Source organism: Nomascus leucogenys, chromosome 20 (assembly GCF_006542625.1).
Source record: "Nomascus leucogenys isolate Asia chromosome 20, Asia_NLE_v1, whole genome shotgun sequence".
NCBI classification, from domain to species: domain Eukaryota; kingdom Metazoa; phylum Chordata; class Mammalia; order Primates; family Hylobatidae; genus Nomascus; species Nomascus leucogenys.
The window spans coordinates 39,803,964-39,824,940 of record NC_044400.1 but is presented as its reverse complement, the minus strand read 5'-3'; the positions used below and the strand labels follow the sequence as shown (position 1 = coordinate 39,824,940).

The following is a 20,977-nucleotide window of genomic DNA, read 5'->3' as shown; positions in this document are numbered from 1 at the left end:
ATATATAATATATACCTGTTTTCCTTTTCTTTCAAAACATTGTGCTTAGTGAATGAAGCCAAACGCAAAATGTACAAATTACATGGTTCCATTTATATGACATTCTAGAAGAAGCAAAAGTAATATTTAGTGACAGAAAACAGATCACTGGTTGCCTGGCACTGGGATCAAAGGCAGAAATTGACTGCAAAAGGTCACAAGAAAGCTTTTGGAGGGGATGGAAATTTTCTATATGTTGTTTGCGGTGGAGGGTACACAGATGTATGCATTTGTCAAAGCTCATCAAACTGTACCCTTAACATGGCTGCATTTTACTGTATATGAATTATACCTTAATAAATTTGATTTAGTAAAACATAATGCAAAATGTAACAAATTTGACAAAATACAAAGAAGAATTTGTGCTCAATGTAAAGTTAAAAGAAAGATTAAAGACAGGGAGGAATATTTGCAATGTTTAAAACTAAAAGTATTAATCTAGATTATATAAGGAATTTCTGAAAAACAAAAAAGAAAAACAGAAAACCCAATAGAAGGAGTTGACAAAAGCTTCACATATGAAAATAAGGCTCATATTCCCTACTAAAGCAGCACAAAGTTCAAATTACGAGTTTTCAAATTAACAAAATTCAGAAAGTTGGATAACACCAAATGTTAGAAAGTATAATAGTGAAATTAAGCTGCTGGGTTTTGCTGACGGACTTAGAAATTGAGTCAGCCATTCTGTAAAGCATTCAGGAAGTAGTAAAAATTATATGTGCAAGTAACTTACAAAACCTTCCACTGGTAATACTAGATGCCCATCATAAGAGATAAATGGAATACAATGTGATAATATTCACAAGATGGAATTCCAGGCAATAAGGAAAAGAAGAAAAGTGCATATAGAGTACAATTAGTAAATCATAAGAAAATTATGAGTGAGAAAACTACTAAATAGAATAATTCAACATCATTTATATAAATGAAAACATGAACACATCAATATATGGAGTAATATTATATAGTTTTCAGGGATACACATGAAGTCTTCTCTATGGATATTGGCAGAGAGAAATGTCAGTGAATATGAGAAATCATGTAAAAAAAGGTAATTGCAGAAAAATATAAGAGAGACCTTGTGCAGATTGATAACAGCGAAGTATAATTAACTCTCTGCATATAAAATAAAAAATGTATTTCTCTCCATTCATGAATCTTAATACTTTTGTAATGCTGAGCCTTATATATGAACTATTATTACTCCTTTCTCAAATGAAGAAACTATGAAGACAACAGCAGTATTCTGAGCATGTGCTTGAGATTACTGTCTTTCTGCATATTAAAATGGATACAGCATTCCTTGGGAAATATCAAAGTCTCATTTCATCACAAATTTTTTACCTCCAAAGAGAATATACTTATTTTTCATGGTGTATGTGATACTGCCCATACCCATTTTGTTTTAAATTGAAAAATATGTAAAGAATCATGAGTCGATTTAGTTGAATATTATAAAGTAATAGTCTCTCATTTCATAACAATCATTTAATGACCATGGAATATGTTTTATGTTATCTACTAATAATCTATTTAGAAACACATTGAGGATCTATTTTCTAATTCAGTTTGCACCCACTTTTATCTTTTGGAAAAATTGCTGATAAGAAAATTGTTGATACAACTCTTAAAAATAAGTTTATTTTAACATGCAATTTTTTTTCCAGGTAACATTCAATTAGTAATAGTTTTTTTAAAGCATATCATCATGAATCTCCTCTAGTAGGTGAGATGAGACACACGTAGCTATAATTAAAGCAATGTGTCATAAATGACACTCCATCTGATGGCACTTCATCATGGGATGAAGAAATTACTTATTATTAAAGAAGGGGATCAGAGAACCTTTGTGAAAGAAACAACATTTGAACTGGATCTTAAGAAGGTTTACAATTTCCATGTAAACAGAACAAAGGGAAGTAGGAAAATGAGCAGGGTGTAAAAGATGTGTTACGTATTTTTGTTTACACAATATATTATACCATACAGGAAGTGACATAAAATAACAGCAAAATTAAATTGAAGGGCAGAATACAGATAAAGATTTTGAACTTTATTACATATAGTTTTGAGTAAAAACTAATGACATACCACACCAAGTTTGGAATATTAATCAGTTGTATGGAGAATGTGAAGAAATAATTAAATGGAGAAATTGGTTATAAGTTATGGCAACTGTCAAATTAGAGATAACAAGAACCTGAAATAGAATAGATACTACAAAAATGGAGAGAGGCTGGGCGCGGTGGTTCACGCATGTAATCCTAGCACTTTGGGAGGTCACGGCATGCAGATCATGAGGTCAGGAGTTCAAGACCAGCCTGGCCAACATGGTGAAACCCCGTCTGTACTAAAAATACAAAAATTGGCCGGGGGTGGTGGTGTGTGCCTGTAATCCCAGCTACTGGAGAGGCTGAGGCAGGAGAATCGCTTGAACCCAGTAGGTGGAAGTTGCAATGAGCTGAGATTATGCCACTGCACTCCAGCCTGGGCTACAGAGCAAGACTCTGTCTACAAAAAAAAAAAAAGAAAAAGAAAAAGAAAAAGAAAAAGAAAGAAAGAAAGAGAAAACGGAGAGAAAAGAAACAATGTATGTAGGAAAACTTTTCTAGGCAATGGAAAGTATTATACTCCATTGAGGAAAATATGAAATAAAAAGTTAAAATGACTATTTTAGTCTGGGTATTTGGTATATAATAATATAACGGCATATTGTATTCATTAATAGAAAGGAAAAGGAGAAAGATTAGGTCTAACAAAACATATGAAAATGTATTCTAGACATAGTTTGAAGTGTTTAAAATACCTTTAACAGGAAGTGTTCACAGAGCAATTGTATTGGTTGAGGCGATACTAACTGATGTAATAGAAAAACCTTGAAATCTACGTGGCTTAACACAATAAATGCTTATTTCTTGCTCATATAAGCCTAGTAAGAGCACGGCAGGAGGAAGGGAGTCTGCTCCACAGTAATTTAGGAACCTTTGCTGAAAGTCTCTGCAAATGGCTTTCAAAGTTTTATTGGGCATTAATGTACAGTCAGCTCACAAGAGGCAAAGTATGGAGAAAGTGAGAGGTAACAGCATGCTGGCAGCCCTCGCAGCCTTTGCTCGCTCTTGGCGCGTCCTCGGCCTCGGCGGCCCAGCACCCACTCTAGCCACGCTTGAGGAGCCCTTCAGCCCGACGCTGCATTGTGGGAGCCCCTTCCTCGGATGGCCGAGGCTGGAGCCAGCTCCCTCAGCCTGCGTGGAGGTGTGGAAGGAGAGGCATGGGCAGGAACCCGGGCTGTGGCAGCTTGCAGGCCAGCTAGAGTTCCAGGTGGGCATGGGCTTGGCAGGCCCCACACTCAGAGTGGCTGGCCCGCCCCACCAGCCCCTGGCAGTGAGGGGTGTAGCACCCAGGCCAGTAGCTGCGGAGGGTGCACTGGGTCCCCCAGCAGTGCCGGCCCACCAGCGCTGCACTCAATTTCTCGCCGGGCCTTAGCTGCCTCCCTGTGGGGCAGGGCTCCAGACCTGCAGCCTGCCATGCCTGAGTGCCCCCTCACCCCACCCCACCCCCGCCATGGGCTCCTGCGCCTCCCCAGCCTCCTTGACGAGTGCCACCACCTGCTCCACGGCACCCTGTCCCATCAACCACCCAGGGGCTGAGGAGTGCTGGCTCATGTCACAAGACTGGCAGGTAGCTCCACCTGCAGCCCCGGTGCGGGATCCACTGGGTGAAGCCAGCTGGGCTCCTGAGTCTAGTGGGGACTTGGAGAACGTTTATGTCTAACTAAGGGATTGTAAATACATGCATCAGCATTCTGTATCTAGCTCAAGGTTTGTAAACACACCGATCAGCACCCTATCTCAGCGTTTGTGGATGCACCAATCGGCACTCTGTATCTAGCTAATCTGGTGGGGACTTGGAGAATCTTTATGTCTAGCTAAGGGATTGTGAATACACCAATCAGCACTCTGTATCTATCTCAAGGCTTGTAAATGCACCAATCAGCACTCTGTGTCTAGCTCAAGGTTTTGTAAATGCACCAATCTGTGCTCTGTGTCTAGCTGATCTGGTGGGAACTTGGAGAATGTTTATGTCTAGCTAAGGGATTGTGAATACACCAATTGGCACTCTGTATCTAGCTCAAGGTTTGTAAATACACAAATCAGCACTCTGTATCTAGCTAATCTAGTGGTGATGTGGAGAACTTTTGTGTCTAGTTCAGGGATTGTAAATGCACCAATCAGCACCCTGTTAAAACAGACCAATCAGCTCTCTATAAAATGGACCAATCAGCAAGATGTGGGTGGGACCAGATAAGAAAGGGAGGTGATTGGCCCACAGAGGCAGATTCCTCATAAACTGTTTAGTACCATCCTCTTGATGATGAGAGAATTCTTGTTTAGTTAGTTCACTTAAGAAATGGTTGCTTAAAAGAATCTGGGACCTCCCCACTCTCTCTCACTCCTGTTCTCACCGTGTGACCCACTAGCTCCCCTTCGCCTTCTGCTCACCAGAAGCAGATGCCAGAACTATGCTTCATGTACAGCCTGCTGAACTGTGAGCCGTTTTTTTTTTTTTTTTTGAAATGGACTCTCGCTCTTGTTGCCCAGGCTGGAGTGCAAAGGCACGATCTTGGCTTACTGCAACCTCTGCCTCCTGGGTTCAAGTGATTCTCCTGCCTCAGCCTCCTGAGTAGCTGGGATTACAGGCGTGTACCACCTTGCCTGGCTAATTTTGTATTTTTCGTAGAGACAGGATTTCTCCATGTTGGTCAGGCTGGTCTTCAACTCCCAACCTCAGGTAATCCACCCGCCTTGGCCTCCCAAAGTGCTGGGATTACAGGCGTAAGCCACTGCGCCCCACCAAGCCATTTAAACCTCTTTTCATTATAAATTATCCAACCTCAGATATTTATTTATAGTAATGTGAGAACTAACACAGTATGTCCTGGCATCAACTCTACAATTAAAAAGCGAGCATGAGCATATATCTTTCACGAATGGCTCACCAAAGAGAACGTAAACAAGAGGATGTAACTAGAACGAGAAAAGAGGTTAGAAATAGAGATATAAATCTGGGAGGTGTATGCTTAATTCCTATGCAGAACTCATAGGAAATATGACATTCCAATGGAGAAAGTATGGAAAAAGTATAGCCCAAATGGAGGTTACTAGCAATCAGATACTTTTTGAAGTAAGATTCAAAAGGGAAAATAAAACTCAGAGAAACTCAATGAAAAATCTATAGAGTGTTTTAAGAGAGCAGAGGCAATAAGAAGCATTGGGGAAAGGAAGATGAATAGACAGAAACATTGATGGGAATTGATGACTATGAGACCATTATGTCACTTCATAATACTGTGACTTTAACAGTTGTGGGAACAGAAACCATATGAAAAAGGATGACAGAATAAGTGAATTGTGGGAAACTTCAGCTTTTGTAGATATTAATCTTTACAGATAACTTAAGGGAAAAAAAAGAAGTGTGCAAAAAAATATGGAATGTTGAAGATATGGTGAGTTGACAGAAATTTTGTTGGGCTGGCAAATTGGAATTCTATGAAAAATATTCAAGTTTGAAGGTAAAGATCCAGCTCAGAACAAGAATGTAAAGATGTAGCTATAAACTGTAGTACTGAGAAAACAAGGTCACAGAGAGTGTAAAGAAGAGTTGTGAGAATAACGGGAGTAAATAAGAAGCTAAAAAAAAGCAAATAAATCAACAACAACAAAATCTGAAAAGATTTATGTAAGTTATTTATGAAGAAACATTATAACGATTGAAAGATAAAAATTGTGACCAGAGATACATATTCTTGGATAGAAACACTAAGCATAAAGATGACAATTATTTTTAAGTCAAACTATAAATATAGTATGATCCCAATTTTAAAATACCAACAAGTTTTGTCTTCTTCTGGATAAGTACATACGTTGATTCTAGAGTTCAGATGGTAATACAAACAGGCATGAAAATCTGTGAAATTCATGAAAAAAGACAAGAAAAGAAATACAAAAACAGTATCTATCTCGAATGTTGAAATACACTTTACAGCTAGAATAACTAAACTAGTATAGTGCTAAGCATGAAGACATAATGTCAATAGCATTAAAAACTCTGCAAATAAACCCTAGCACATTTGGAAATTGTGTATAGGATAAACGTGGCATTGCCAATTCATGTAAAAAAATGAATATTTCAATAAAAGACATTAGGGCAACTAAGTTACCATTCAGAAAACAAATAAAAACATTTAAGTGCTTTTATCCAGCTTTTTTTGGAAGCATTTTACTATAATTATTCCCCGACACTTTTCTTCTTGATTGTTGTCTTATTAGTCCAATATAATACATTATCAATAAATCAAATATTTAAATATAGAATATGAAGAGTGTGCATAATATTACTAAAAGAAATCATGGAAATATTTTAAAATAATCTCACATAGAAGCTATTGTTTATCATAAACAGAAAAACAAAAACAAAACCACATTAAAAAATAATGACAAAACTCTAGAGGAAAAATATCAAAACACAAACTGGGAAAAATATTGACAACTAATATGCTAGGAAATGTGCAAGTCTCCAAACTTCAAAACAAAAAAATCCCTTGAAAGAAAAAGAAGCAAATTATGTAAACTGATAATTCATAAAAATAGAAATATGAGTAATTCTTAAACAAGAAAAACTTTCAATCATAATAAGAGAAATAAAAGTAAGACCTTTTTTCCCTAATAGATTGATAAAAACTCAAAAACCTGGTAATACTTATGATATTGAGGATGATGTAAGAAAAGGGGGATTATTACACACTGCTGGTGAGAATGTAATGTGTATGACAGCATGACATAAAGGACAATTTGAAAGCATCTATCAAAATTACAAATGCACCTAGTTTTAACTTCAGGAATATTTGCACACAGACATGAAAGGTAGGCACAAGGCTATATGTTGCAACATTGTTTATAATAGCAAAGTTAGCAAATCCAATGTTTCTCTAGTGTGTAAACATCCTAAAATGAAAATGGGTTGCTTTTAAAATCAGAAAAAAATGCAATAACTGTTATGAGATACACAATCTCCCCTCAAAAACACACACACAAATGTTAATAAGGCAGACTGTTCGAGAATCATGGTGGAAGAACAGTCTCACAGCTACATTTTGGGACGGTAAGCAGGCCTAGTCCTCCTGGTGAAACAGAAATGAAAATGGTTTTCAATGGAAAAAACTGCATAAGATATAGCATGTTACAGAACAGCCAACTATCAACCTAGACATTCAATGCATAAAGTAACATAGGTCCATTTATTTCTTAGAGCCACAAGCTTTTTCAATAGCCTTTGAAAATGTGTACTGAAAAAATATAAATAAGTGATGTGTCATTTAACGATGGGATCATGTTCTGAGAAATGCATCATTAGGCAATTTCATCAACGTACAAAAATCATGAAGTGTATTTACACAGCCTCAATGATATAGCCTACTACACATCTAGGCTATATGATACACGCTGTTGCTCATCTACTACAAAGCTGCACAGCAAGTTACTTTGCAGAAGACTGTGGGCAACTATAACTCGAGGGTAACGATTTATGTACCTGAACATGTCCAAACATAGAAAAGGTACAGTAAAAATATGGTATAAAAGATAAAAATGATACACCTTGATAGGGCACTTATGAATGGAGCTTGCAAGACTGGAAATTGCTCTGGGTGAGGCAGTAAGTGAGTGCTGAGTGAGTGTGAAGGCCTAGGACATTACTGTACACTACTGTAGACTTTATAAACACTGTACACTTAGGCTAGGCTAAACTTATTAAAAATTTCTTTCTTCAATAATAAATTAACCTTAGCTTCTTTTAACATTTTACTGTGTAAGTTTACGTTTTTAACTTTATTGACTCCTTCGTGATAACATTTAGCTCAAAACACAAACATTGTACAGCTGTCCAAAAATATTTTTATATCCTTATTCTATATGTTTTTTTCTCTATTTTAAAGAGTTTTAATTTTTTTCTACTTTTTTAAACTAGTTCAAATCTAAAATGCAAAAACACACATTGGCCTAGACCTACAAAGAGTTAGGATCATCAATATTACTATCTTCCATCTCCACATCTTGTCCCACTGGAAGATCTTCAGAAGCAGTAACACACATAGAGCTATCATCTCCTGTGAGACCAATTCCCTTTCTTCTGGAATATTCTAGGGAATGACCTGCCTGAGGCTGTTCTACAGTTAAATTAAAAAGAAAAAAAAAGGAACACAAGCTAAAATATTGAATAAAAAGCATAATAGAGTGAATATATAAACCAGTAATATAGTCATTTGTTATTAAGTATAATGAACTGTATATAATGGTATGTGATAGATTTTTTATGACTGACAGTGCAGTGGGTTGTTTACACCAGCATCACCAGAAAAAGGTGAGTAATGCATTGCACTATGACATTATGACAGCTACAATGTCATGACAGCTCTAACTTCATCACAGCTACGATGTCACTAGGCAATAGATATTTTTCAGCTCCACTATAAACTCATGCAACCACTGTCACATATGCAGCCTACCCTTAATCGAAACATCATTATGCAGCACATGAATGTATATTGACACTAAAATTATGAATTACAAGTAAATGTGTGTACAGTTTTACATATGGATTAGTCAACAGTTTAATCCACTTCATATTTAAATACAGCAACATTTAATTGAGATATGTTCATCTTAACATGTTAACTTCAGTGCAGGATTCAGTTTCCAAAAGAAAGTGTGCCTAAAGATCTTTAAGAGACTCTGAGAGTTACTTCAATAAAATGTAGTAGTTTAAGAAATACAGCTGCTTTAAAAATAACAAAAGGTGGAAACACCCAAGTGTACATCAACAGATGAATGGATAAACAAAATGTAGTATGAACACACACAGACACACACACACACACACAGGAATAAGGTTCAGCCATAAGAAGGTATGAAGTAATATATACACTACAACATGGATAAACCCTGAAAACTGTATGCTAAGTGAAATAAGCCAGATGCAAATGGACAAATAGTATATGATTCTATTTATATGAAATATCTAGAATAGACAAATTCATAGTGACTAAAAGCACATTACATTGCCAGAGTCTGTTGGGGAGATAGGAATGGGGAGATACTGCTTAAGGGGTTTAGAGTTTCTCTTTAGGATATTAAAAAATGTTGGAAATGGGTAGTGGTGATGGTTCAACAACACTGTGAATGTATCTAATGCCACTGAATTGTACACTTAAAAATAGCTAAAATTAAAAATTTTACATTATATAGATATTTTTCTACATTAAAAAATAAAAATAAGGATAAGATAGCACTTTTGGAAAACTAATAGCAATTAAATATCCCTGAGAGGTTTTTTTGTAACATTCTGCTTTGTGTGTTCCCACAGTGCCTTATGCTGTTTGTTGCCACATTTCAGAAATATCAAAGCTCAGGATAAGGTATGGGGAATAATAATAATTAACCATAGAACAAATTTACAAATGAAGAAAGATACAAAAGGTCAGAACTTCTCAATCTAAACACTAAGGTTGAAATAACTGAAATCATTGTAAACATTGAAGACATGGAAGTCAACATAGATATTTATGGAATCTTAGATGCCTAGAACTTAAATCTCGAAAACAGTACACTCTAGAGGTTCATTACTATATTTCATAGATCAAAGCAGTCTGCCAACTATAAGCAAAATAGTTTCAAAAATTTGTGGGTTAATTTGTACATTCTTTATCAGCATCAAATTATCAAGGAAAGTTAAAAGGTATATAGGTTACGTCTGTATTCTATGGAATTTGACATCATGTGAAATAATTATGCTGCCTCATAGGTAGCACTTTAAAAGTAAAAAAAAAAATCATGCATGTACTAGCATTATGCCTTGTACTGGGAATAATTTAAATCATCTGTAATGTTATAAGTGATCTAATATATATTTCTATACAAAATGCAAACGTATAATATATATATTTCAGAAAATCACTCTCAGTAAAATTAGATGACATAATTGGCATTCTGTATTAGATGAAGTGTGCAGGCCGACTATAGTCACAGAAGCCAGTTTACTTATTTTTAAGGAAGGCTGGACTTGTGCCAAAGAAAAGTATCTATTATTCACTATCAGACATGGTGGTCATGCATCAAAGCATAACTTGGTCCATTAACCTTGGGTAGAGTAACAGTATGGAGTATTTTGTGACAGCATAAACATACCTTGATGCCTTATTAGTATTCACAGTTTCTCTCAAGTGTGTGGTGTTAAGGCACACTGAAGATGGTCAGTCCTTACTATTCAAAACCTAGATCATTGGCAGTTTTCATTTCACTTGTCTTCTGGGAAAACTCTGCGTGTCACAGTTGAAAGAAGTGGTAATGTGCTTAAATTTCCTTCTGTAGCTTATCCCAAGACCTGATAATTTTGAATGGCATTTGGCCCAACCATAGAAATTTTATTCCAGATTAATTTTGCCTTTCCTGGAACTTTTTTTTTCAAATTTCAAAATCTGCACCAAATAAATCTCAAGATCATGCCATGAAATCAAAGTCCCCAGACCGTGTTTTTGAATCAGGTTCTTTGTGCATTTAGTGCCTTTTCAAAACATCAACTCATTATAATTTTTATGTTTTATTTTGGGAATATTTTCTCATTTTAACTCCTTTGAGCCTCTGTGATTTTATAAATAGTGTCCTTATTATGGTGTGCTTCAGGCTTTTCTCACAGAGACTTTGCTGAGACTCCCAGAGTAGAGCAGCCTATTTTTGTGCTCTCTTGAGGAGACTTGTTCCCTAGCCCTCCCTCACTGTGAATTTGTTCTGGGCTGTGGGCTGCCTGATGTTTTGATGTCTCTGTCCATTAACTAACTCTTGCCTTTCAACCACAGAGCTTCAGTTTCCTGTTTACTGCCCTCATTGTTACAGCTCTCTGCTTAGTGCTTCAGTCCGCTTGTCAATAGCATCGTTGGCAACTTCCTGTGTCATCTCTGGCCCCTCCTTCTCCACAGATTGCTTTTTACCAATTTGGCTTTCCAAAGACAGCCTGTCAGCAGCTCAAAGTCCCCTAGATTGAGCTCATTTTAATTATTATTAAGAGGCAGTAAGGCTGACACAAGTAGGTGACCACCTACACTGTGTTACTGAAAAAGCACAAGGAATTAGTCCTGTCCAGGCTGCCAGAGATTCCACACGAGAGATTCATTTCCTGATTTTCCAAATTTTTAATATTTTAGGGCATCCTGATCAAAATGCAAATAATATCTTCTGTCAATTATCAGGCTTTTCTACATAACTACTGTTGTGCCTATCATATTATATATTCCATAGTACACTGTATTGCTTATTGCAATTGATTTTATGTTTCTGTGCCCTCATAAGACTGAAATCCATTTGCATAATAATAGTGTGTCAATACTTACATCTTAGTATCTAAGGTAGTACATGGTAATGGTGGGTCTTAATATATGGTTGTTGAATTAAAAAATACAAAATATAGGTGGAGAGGTGAAAAACTTGTACCATTAACTTTTAATGCATTTATTTTAACTGTAATACTAATGAATATCCATTAGGGAACAGAGACAATTGATGCAACAGTAAACCCAGATAACAAAGGATTCAACACAACCTGAAGACGTTCTCTCAGTAGTGAAAAGCCCAAAGGAAGGCAATTGCTGATATTGATTTAGAAGTTTAAGGATGTCAGGGCTAAAGTCTCAGTGATTTCTGACCTTTCCCTCAAGGTTGCAAGGTGACTGCTCTAGTTCCAGTCATCGTGTCTACTTTCCAGAAATGAGAAAGGAAGGAGGGGCCTGAAGGAAGATGAGGCAAAAATCTATATCAATAAGGCAGGACTTTCCCAGAAATTCCATCGGATTTTTGTTTATATCTCACTGGATAGAATTATGGCAGATTATCTTTCATACCAATAACGAGAATTAGAAAACAGGGGACTTGTATATTTGTTTTTGCCTGCAACAATAATAGGATTCAGCAGGTAGGAAAGAGAGGATATTATATTAAATAAGCCACAAGAACTCTCTGTCATGAGGGATAGTTGGGTGCACTAAGGAGTACATGAGTGCTGAGAGAGTCAATGTAAATAGAAGAAAGGGCACACATGAAGTCAACTAATGGCTGCTTCCCCATCCTGCCCATTAATGGCTGATAGCAGGCATTTGATCTATCAGCTTTAAAGCCTGACTGAAGGCATGGGCTTCATGGGACTTCTAATACAACATCTTCATATTTTTCATTCAGCCTCTTCATGAACTTCATAAATAATGATTTTCCTGAACACTTTCAATGTACCTCGTATACTGTGATACAATAATACCTGCTTCAAGTTGTCCACTGTAAACAGAACTTTGCAGTAACAAAAGTGGTCATAGGGACTTTAGTGGCCCCCTGAAGAGGTACCTAATTCAGGCTGGGTGTATGCTTGTGCAGTGGGAAGTTAGTCTGGGAAGGATTACAGTAAAAAATAAAAGTAGAGCTGAGTTTTGAAAAAAAAACTAAAGGACTCATTAAATGAAGAAGTACAGAAGGCTGTTACTGACATAGGGAGTTGGTGCATAAAGACAAAGGGAGGCAAAGAAAGCAAAAAGCATTCTAGGACCTGTAATTTTGTCAGTACAGCAAAGCACAACATTCAAGGAGTGAGGACAATGGCAGGCAGTGAGACAAACTAGAAGAGAGGTAAGCAAGAACCAGAAGATGGTTTTGAGCAATGAGACACTGAATTATTTTAACCTGATATTAGTTCTATGCCTCAGAAAAATTAGCCTGCTCTTAATTGATTAGAGAGGGATAAAAATGGAGAGGCGGAAGCCAGTTAGGAAACTATTCCAATTGCTCGAAGTATCAGGGCCTAAACTAAAACAATATCAGAGGTTCCACAGACAGTAAACAAGTCAAAGATCCCACTTACCAAATGTGCTGTGTGTGTGTGTGTGTAAGAGGGGCTGGCAGGAGATGCCACTGCAGGGCAGAAATGAAGGCAAAATACTAAGAAAACTTCCATTTCTTCACTCATTCATTGGTTCTGTTAAACTGATTTTCGTAAGGTTAATTTGTGTTTGGGGTAATGTGCTATCTTAGTAACGTGTCCAGAATTGGTTGGTCTTTGGTCTCACTGACTTCAAGAATGACGCCACGGACCCTCGCGGTGAGTGTTACAGCTCTTAAGGCGGTGCATCTGGAGTTGTTCGTTCCTTCTGACGTTTGGACGTGTTCGGAGTTCCTACCTTCTGGTGGGTTTGTGGTCTCGCTGGCTCAGGAGTGAAGCTGTAGACCTTCGTGGTGAGTGTTACAGCTCTTAAGGCGGCGCATCTGGAGTTGTTCGTTCTCCCGGTGGGCTCCTGGTCTCGCTGGCTTCAGGAGTGAAGCTGCAGACCTTCGCGGTGAGTGTTACAGCTCATAAAGGCAGTGTGGACCCAAAGAGTGAGCAGTAGCAAGATTTATTGCAAAGAGCGAAAGAACAAAGCTCCCACAGTGTGGAACGAAACCTGACGAGTTGCCACTGCTGGCTCGGGCAGCCTGCTTTTATTCTCTTCTCCGGCCCCACCCACATCCTGCTGACTGGTAGAGCCCAGTGGTCTGTTTTGACAGGACGCTGATTGGTGCATTTACAATCCCTGAGCTAGACACAAAGGTTCTCCAAGGCCCCACCAGAGTAGCTAGATACAGAGTGTGGATTGGTGCACTCACAAACCCTGAGCTAGACACAGGGTGCTGATTGGTGTGTTTACAAACCTTGAGCTAGATACAGAGTGCTGATTGGTGTATTTACAATCCCTGAGCTAGACATAAAGATTCTCCACGTACCCACCAGACTCAGGAGCCCAGCTGGCTTCAGGCAGTGGATCCCGCACCTGGGCTGCAGGTGGAGCTGCCTGCCAGTCCCGCACCCTGTGCCTGCACTCCTCAGCCCTTGGGTGGTCGATGGGACTGTGCCGTGGAGCAGGGGGTGGTGCTGGTAGAGGAGGCTCGGCCGCACAGGAGCACACGGAGGGGGTAGGAGGCTCAGACATGGCGGGCTGTAGGTCCCGAGTCCTGCCTCGCAGGAAAGCAGCTAAGGTCCGGTGAGAAATTGAGCGCAGCGCCAGTGGGCTGGCACTGCTGGGGGACCCAGTACACCCTCCGCAGCCGCTGGCCTGGGTGCTAAGCCCCTCACTGCCCAGAGCCAGCAGGGCTAGCCGGCTGCTCCCAGTGCTGGGCCCGTCAAGCCCACACCCACCTGGAACTCCAGCTCCTGCTCGTGCCTCTCCCTCCACACCTCCCTGCAAGCTGAGGAAGTGGGCTCCAGCCTTGGCCAGCCCAGAAAGGGTCTCCCACAGTGCAGCGGTGGGCTGAAGGGCTCCTCAAGTGCCGCCAAAGTGGGAGCCCAGGCTGAGGAGGTGCCGAGAGCGAGCGAGGGCTGTGAGGACTGCCAGCAGGCTGTCACCTCTCAGTAAGACATAATAATATGCATACATACTCATAATAATGCCTATACGTCTGACCCAAGCAGGACATGACACAACCTAAACAAGAAAACAGTCACTCAGCCATTGGGGAGCCTAACAATGTGCTCTGAATTGTGGTTCAACAGCCTAATTCTTAGAGCAAATCTCAAGGACCAAGGAAATAATATGCAACACCAGATTTTATTAAGCAAAGAACAGGCCTGTTCACTCTGTGTTTCTGTGATGAGCTACTTAGTAGCCTTCAAAACTACTTACTAATGAAATGAGAAACTTATTACATTGGCCTCTGTAGCAATTACAGAAAATCTGGTATATAAAAATCCAAAAATAATTCTTAACCCATAAAGAAAATGACACAAGCTTCAGGAAGCCAATGCAAGCAATTAGACACTTAAATTGAATGGCAATGCACATAAAACTTATACTATGCTCCCAGGTCCAAGAAACAAAAAACACAAAATAAATGGTGGGTTAGAAGGATGCAACAGTTTCTAAAATTAACATTCCATTACCCCGATTTTATATTATTCATAAAGGAGCCTTCAAGTTCACTAACCTAATACCCCTATTTGTTGTCACTGCTATTATCAGCTCAATCATGCTAATAACAAGCAATGTCTTAATACACCACCTGGTCTGAAAAAACTTCATAGAAGAATAAATGCCCAAAGCAATTCTGGCAAGAGCATCCATACAAAATGATTTTCAGACAAGAGCATCCATACAAAACGATTTTCAGACAACAGCATCCATACAAAATGATGCCTCTATGCTTTTTCTGAAGGTTGCTTTCCTCTATGTGCAGTGGGAGATTATTTGACAGTGATGACTAATAAGTTAACGAATCAGTAGAAATGAATAAGCATGATTAAATTAAATGCATAGCACAGTGGTTATGAGCTCACTTTAAGTCAGAAGGACCTGAATTAGAACCTTGGCTTGCCCATTTATGAGGCTTCTTAGCATCACTAAGCCTCATCAATAATATAGAAATAATAGTACCACATTCACAGACTTGTGAAAAATAAGGGGTGTCGTAAGGTACCCATATCTGGCATATAATAAGTTTTAAGCACATATTAATGTAAAGAATGTATTAAGGACATGCTCTGAAGTAGTGATTTGCATTCCTCTTTTACAGAAAAGACTGAGTCTCCGAGAGAGTCATCAACTTGTCCACAGTCATGATTTTCACAAGTAAATATGAAAGCTGGGATTCAAACACAGGTCTACTAAGGCAGATTCATTGCTCTGATTCTTTTAATCTATGTTTTTAAAAACATTCTTTCAACAAGCCAGGAATTACTGTAAATATTGTACTGAGCTTATGGTTTCAGAATCAAAGGAGAGAGGAAGATAGAGAAAAAAATAAAAACAAAAGCAGTCTACTGCAAACAGTTCACAATTGTAGTTCTGCAAATTATTAAATTTCAAACAACTTATACAAGAAATGGTTAAAACAATCAAGATAATTTAGTCTGAAGAAGAGACAATAAGGGAAAATAATTGCAATTATCAAATTTACAGAAATGTGATTTAGAATATTATGTGTACTTTTACTTTGCAAGAATGGTTTATATTCCTAAAGGATTAAAAATCAAATACAAGAAAAAAAAGTTACAAAACAGGTACTTTACTGCCAATTTTGGCTGCAAATCTATGGGGTTATTCCCTGGTGGCAGGTAATAAATAAGAGCCCTATTTATGATATATGGGTGAATTATTTTGCTTATATTTGCAAGTTATGTCACCAGAGAGGAGTTGCTGGCTTGTAAGGAAATATCAACATTTGGGTTATTTAGTTTTTACACAATAGATATTTTAAAAGCAAAATATATTGTCTGAATTCTCATGTTAAATTATTATAATGTCCATGAGCTTATCAAAAAGAAATTGTTCACAGCAATTTGCCACTTAACAAAGTTATTACCACCAAATAACCTGATTACCCTATAAAATTTTATCGCAATATATAATTTCACACTTAATAAATGATATATTATTGGCCATTAGCTTTACTGAGGAAGCTTAGGAATTAAATATTCCCAAATTCGGCTTTCAAGCTGACCACTGACTCCAGACACGGTCATGGATAAAGACAAGAAAAATATTAAACACAAATTTCTAGACAGTTACACACCATACTGACCAAGTCAACCCAGCAAAAAAAGCCCATCACCATCTAATAGCAAAATGAAATTTTTAAAACGTCTGAAAGTCACAGAAGCATATAAATATACAACCACACCAGGGGGCGCTCTTAACACTGAAATGATGGATGGCATATTTTAAGACACGTGGTGGTCTCAGCTGGCCAAATGAAAGATTTTCTAAGCATGTAGTACTTGGCGCAAGTGCTTATCTCTTGAAAATGTTTGCTGGCAATACACACATTTTCTTTTGTATCCAACTGTTCGCGTAGTTAAGACTATCAAGTTAGTCTATCAAGTAAAACATTTACTGCTGATAAAAAATATTTTATTTTTGAAACATTTGCCTACTTAAACTGACATCTGTCTCTTTGTGTAGTTGAGCTGATTCTCAATAATAAACATCGTGCTTAAAAGTACATACAATTTTTAAAACTGAATTCAGTGTGAATTTTATTTTTTACAAAATTTTCTACCAGAACTTTTGTGAAAGTGTAATCTAGGTAGTGTGGGTCTTTTCCACATTTTCTCATTACCTGTTAGAAATCTGAAGCCCAAATGCTCTCCTCAGAAAGTTTCAGATTCTGCTTCCTAAAAAAAATACAATTAGAAAATTATTGTCAGATTTCAAAGACAATGAAAAAGCCAAAGGTAAGTACAGGCTATGTTACTCAGAGAAAATCACCATATACTACTCCATTAACAGTAAATATTGTCATACAAATGATATCTGATTAAAATAATTTTTAAGGAACAACTTAAAGTTGAAAAGGAAGCATCATAAAGCACATGACAAGAGTCTAGCTACCTGTTTTCCAGTAGTGGTAGAGAACGAGTCTTTAAACTTTTCTCAACCCATGTGGTTAACTCTGCTTTTTATACCAGCTACCTTCATGAGTCACCATTCACCTGTACCCAACCTTAAACAGAAAGTTCTGGCCAAGGTTTGCCTAATATGCATGGAGACTTCTCAGCAACTTCTTTCATGCAAGTTCAAGGAAACAGAAATGGACTTCTCTAATGTTTGAGCCCTAAATCAAATTAACCAGCATACTAATGCCTCGAATGTGGTTGAAAGGAATACATTTTTCATTCTATAACAATAGTGAGGATTTTAATTTAAAAAATCTAGAGAAAATGATACATTTATTTACTACTTTATAGTATATGTGAATAACAGAAAGTCCTACCCAAAAAGCAGATATTAAGTTAGTTCTTAAGGATGCAGGGACACAGAAGAAAAGAGCACAGGATAAAAGAAAAACAGTCCTCAGAAGAAAAAACCCTGGAGGGGTATGCTGGGAGAGGAGTCAGGTGACTACCGTTGCCTGTTTTACCTCCTTCTTAATGCTTGGAGTGAAACAAGAACTGAGATATTCACCAAGGTACATGTAGCCATGTTTGGTGAGAGGCAACATTTGATGTAAAATAATCTGGCATATGGTTAAACTGCATGAGTTTCCATCAACAGCAAAGTCAGAGGCAGTGGTGTTGGGGTTCTTTGTGGTCAATCTGGCTAGAAGTAGGTTCTGAGCCAGTTGTTAGGAAATGGTAGACCTTACCCCCATTAGGGCTGGAATGGTAACCAGAGGGCTACCAAGTAACCTAAATTTTAAATCAGACCCTAGTGCCAACTGAAGATACTAAACAAGAAATGGCAAGTTTCAAACGTTTTGAAGGTAAAATAGTTTTGTAAGTGCTTATGAATCCGGGATTAATTGAAGGTGCTGCAGATACCAAGATGAGAACAAGACTGTATTATTTGTTCATTCATTCAACAAATATTTAATGAGCATCTATTTATATACTACGAACATTTAAGGGCTGCAGATAGAGCAATGAACAAAAGAGACAGAGATCTCTGTCCTCATGAAACTCACATTCTAGTAGGAAACAGGGACCATAAACAATAAATATAATGAATAACCTATATAGAATGTTGTAAGATTATAAGTACAAGAAAAAAAGGACAGGGGAGAGCAGTATAAAGGACATTTGGAACACAGGAAGAAAAGAAAAAACAGATGCAACAGCAAAAAGGTGAATAGGGTAGGCCTCATCTGTAATGTTTCACATATGAAAGGCCATGAGGGAGGTGAGGGAGTCAGCCATACAGTCTTCTGGGGGAAGAGGGTTCCAGTAAAAGGAAACAGTGAGTTGAAAGGCTCTAAAGTGAGAGGGTGCCTGGGCTGCTCAGAAAACAGCAAGTTAGCCACTATTCTGGAATGGAATGAAAAAGGGAACAGTGGTAGAAGAGGCTAGAGAGGTAACAAAAAAGCCAGATGGTGTAGCTTTTACTGGGAACAACATGGGAAGCAGTTTTACAAAGTGGAGAGAAATGGTCAGAGGCTGAATATATTTTGAAAATAGATGGGACAGGATTTTCTGATAAGCTAGATGTGGGTATGAAGAATGCGGAGTCAAGGATGATACAAAGGTTTTTATCTGAGTAATGAGCTGGCATTTGGTGAGGCTAGAAGAGTGTTGGAAAAAACAGGTGATTGGTGGGAAATAATTATTCTGGGTTTAGGTATGTGAAATGTGAGATGTCCACTAATCTATCCAAGAGGAACTATATATAAACTATGCAGTTGGCTATACTGGTGTGAAGTTTGAGGACGATCAAGTTTAACACCGTAGATATAGCCGTGAGATGTAAGAAGAAATGAGTGCAGATACAGGGGAGAGCACAGAGAACTAGCCCTCAAATGGACAGACTCAGGTGCTCCATTATCCTCACCTTCTTGTGTTCACATCCTTGCATGATGCCCATCTCCCAGAATGTAGGCAGGATCTGTAACTGGTTTCTAACCAATAGAATATGTGACGGTGAGATGTATGTGAAGCAAACAGTCATGGAGGGGAAACAGTCTGGCAAGGAACTGAGGGAAGCCTTTAGAAACTTAGGGCAGCCTCCAGCTGCCAGCTTGCAAGGCCTTCAGCCTCCAGCCAACGAAACATAAGGCCCTCCCTCCTATAGCTCGAATAAAATAAATTCTGCAGAAAACTTGAGTAAGTTTAGAAAGAAATCCTTCTGAAGTCAAGCATTCGGATGATATCCCAGGCCCAAATGATACCCTGACTGCAGCCTTGCAGAAGACCCAGGTAAGCTGTGAGCAGACTTCTGACACAAAGAAACTGTGAGATAAAAATGAAAAAGTCTGTTATTTTAAACCACTACATTGGTAGTAATTTGTTATGCACCAATGGAAAAGTAATGTAATTCCTGGGTTACTCCAGCATTTGCAGGCAAGGGAGCTAAGAAAGCACCAACAAAAAGACCAAGGAAGAGAAAGGCCAGTGAGGTAAGAGGAAAACCAAGAGAAAAGCATTTCAGCAAGTGGTTTCTTGCCAGCTTTCTCAGAGAGGAATAGAGACAAAAATGCAAGGGAAAGTTGAATCTTCTAGAAGCTGACAGGTAATCAGCATTGAAAAGGACAGGAAAAGCCAGGTTCAGCCACTTCCACTCCAGCCTCAAGGTCCTCTATTTTACCCCTTCTCAGCGGAAGGTGGTAAGAGGCTGCGATGTTGCATGGAAATTGGTAGAAGCCAGAAAGTGTTTCTGTCCTTTCTGTTCTAGATGCTCATTCATTAACCACACTAGATTTTACATATAAAGATTTACAGCTGATTTTAGCACAGATGAATTTTTTGGGGAGTGGGAGTCCTCGTAACCTAGCCAAGCTGTTCACTGCTAAGTAAATGACATTCAGCCTTATTAGGCTCCTGAGAAGATCCAATTAGTGCCAGAGCTGTGCTAGTTCACTGTTTATGAGGCTTTGAAGGTTGGTATTTCAAAAGTCGCTAACTAATACCAGTCAAAGTAGACTCATTTTAATTACTAAATCACTAACATACTTATTTTTAAACTTTTCATTGTTATAAGACATGCTTGGATTGGCTTTTAATTTATTTTTCAAAAAAATCAATACAATCAAACCTAATGAGCATTTATTATGCAAAAGGCCCTGAATTAACTAGGTATAGCTCAGTGAAAAAAGCTTGCCCTGTTGCTTTTTGTATACCTGTAATTTGTATGCAAACTTATGCTATTTTTACTGTTGTACAAAAACTGTTATGCCCTAATGTGATTAGTATTCAGCTTTAATCTATATTTATCTATAGGGAGCATACTATTTTCCTACAATGCTTTGAAAGCAATTTTTCCTCTATTCATTCACTCGATGAAGATTTATTGAGCACTTACTTAGTTACACAAAGTGGAAAGTAGGATTTAAAAAATAGAGTATTTAAAGTTGTGTAAGACACATCCAAAATGTGTCCCTTTTATTTTATGTATTCA

General features: G+C 38.0%; 1 protein-coding gene across 1 annotated transcript in view; it reads right to left on the bottom strand.

The window, feature by feature from the left end:
* Window positions 1-20,977, bottom strand: part of LOC100591930 (cytochrome c oxidase subunit 7B2, mitochondrial) — a 174,965-nt gene that overhangs the window by 93,616 nt on the left and 60,372 nt on the right. Inside the window, exon 2 of the mRNA XM_030801080.1 lies at window positions 17,211-17,265. The gene's annotated coding sequence lies outside the window, so the exon portion shown is untranslated. The remainder of the gene's footprint in view (window positions 1-17,210; window positions 17,266-20,977) is intronic.